General features: G+C 47.7%; 1 long non-coding RNA gene across 1 annotated transcript in view; it reads right to left on the reverse strand.

The window, feature by feature from the left end:
• Positions 1-836: 836 nt before the first annotated feature.
• LOC114073077 overlaps positions 837-1,942 on the reverse strand; it is a 7,017-nt gene continuing 5,911 nt past the window's right edge. Inside the window, exon 3 of the long non-coding RNA XR_003574280.1 lies at positions 837-847. This is a non-coding gene — a long non-coding RNA (uncharacterized LOC114073077). The remainder of the gene's footprint in view (positions 848-1,942) is intronic.

Genomic DNA, 1,942 nt, shown 5'->3' on the forward strand with positions numbered 1-1,942 from the left:
ACAAATGCACTTGCAGGAGTTGTCCCTCGGATTGCGCTGCCAGCAAGAGATCGTCCCTAGAGTGAGATACGATGGTATCGGGACACTGTCGATGGGTTGGTGATAACACGTCTGCAACGACTCTTTGGCAAACAGAGGGGCTGTTCCTCCTTCCTGGTGGGAGGACTGTCCAGTGATAGCGCTGAGATGGTTCTGCTGCGTTGATGGAAGGCACTGTAAATGCCAACCTACGAGAGTCTTTAGGGTTTAATGCAATGTTAAAGAAACGATCTTTTCAATCAAAAAGAACAATAGGTCACTTTTAAGGTATCATTGTAGTGATGGTGGCCCAGCCTGGAGAGCCCCCATCATCTCTATTATTTTGTTGAGTTCTCTTAAATCCTTTAGCAGTCTCCACTTTCCATTGGATTTTGGTAGGGTAAAAATGGGGAAATTCCAAGGACTATCAGTTGGTACGTAATGTCCCTTTGCTAGTTGTTCATGTACTAGTAGGTTAATTTGCCACAATTTCTCTCCCTTTAGGGGCCACTGGGATACCCAGATTGGCTGGTCCGAGAGCCATGTGAGGGCAGGAGATTGCGGCTCACCAGTGGCCTTTAAACTAAATTTGAGGTAGTTACTTGGACTCCCCCTTGTCCTATCATATCTCTGCCCCAGAGGGTCATTGGGATATTAAGGACAGAGGGCTTTGCTGAGGCAGTTTTACCTTGTGGTCCTTCAGTCAGTAAAGTGGAGACACTTTGGAGCGGTGTCTGGGCTCCTCCTACCCCTTTGATGTCGATGCAGGGCTCCGTAGTGCTCCATTCCTTCGGCCAGACGCTCTCCAGAAAGATTGTGACGTCTGCTCCTGTGTCTGTAAGACCTTGAACTTGAGCACATTGGTAGTGTTGGGAAAAAATACCCTGCAGGTTTGCATTGGCTGATGGAGTAAAATGGACTGTGACCACTGGACCATCAGCACAGAGTCCAAAGTGTCCCCCCCTACAGCAATTGGGGTTAAATTGGCAATGGGTGTTTCTGTGTCTGGCTCCACGGGTGGAAATAGAGCTTTTACAGTCACTTCTAATGCCTTAGGGTTGTCTACAGTCACTGATTGTGGGATAACTGTTAACCCTGTATTATTAGATGGAGCAGCCCCAGTTAAAATGTATTTTCCACCAGTGGTGACACGGAGCCTCCTTCTGTTGTTGTTGCACTGCCAGGATTTCAGTTAGCAGGGATTTTTTGTACGTGTTGGATCCTACACTGGGAGACACCTTAACCATGTCCATTGAAGTGGGATCTTTGAGGGACCTTAATATTTCTTGACAATCTTTGATTGCTTTAGTGCCATTTTTAGAAACAGTGCATCTTGAGCCTCTAGATTTATTTTCACTAATTGTTTAGGTACTGGAAAAAGATTCCTGGAAAAGTCTCTGAGTCTCTGGAAGCATTCAGATAGCATCTGTATATGGTTTAAGAATGGTTATAGTGGTTCTGGTTGACAGTTGGACAAAACTATATTAAAGGTCTCTTCCAACCTTGATGATTTTGTGATTCTCTGACCTGTCATCACAGTTTCCACGTTTGTGCTCTAACAAGATCTTTTCTCAGTTGGATCCCTCAGTGGGACCCATTAACACTACTAGAAACTTTCCAGTTGAAATCTCACTTTGGTCCCTCAAGAGGTTCCTGCAACTCTCCTCAGGGTCTGATGTTCAGGGACTCATCCCCAAAGCCCCCGAGGCTGATGAAATGCCTGGGGCTGTTGCTATGCTGCTGAGCTGGGCTGGGCTCCTGGCACACAGGGAGCTCCTGGCAACCAAGAACAGCTTCAAAGACACAGCTCTGCTGCTGAGCAGCTCCTCTGCACAGCCCAGCAGGGCTGAGGGCACTGCCTGCAGCACCCAGGGCACAGGAGAGAAGGCAGAGAGATGAGAGGCAGCCTGGGCTGGGAGGGGAC

Source organism: Empidonax traillii, unplaced genomic scaffold, assembly GCF_003031625.1.
Source record: "Empidonax traillii isolate 1590-97213 ecotype Southwest subspecies unplaced genomic scaffold, ASM303162v1 scaffold5225:size8745, whole genome shotgun sequence".
Lineage (NCBI taxonomy): Eukaryota > Metazoa > Chordata > Aves > Passeriformes > Tyrannidae > Empidonax > Empidonax traillii.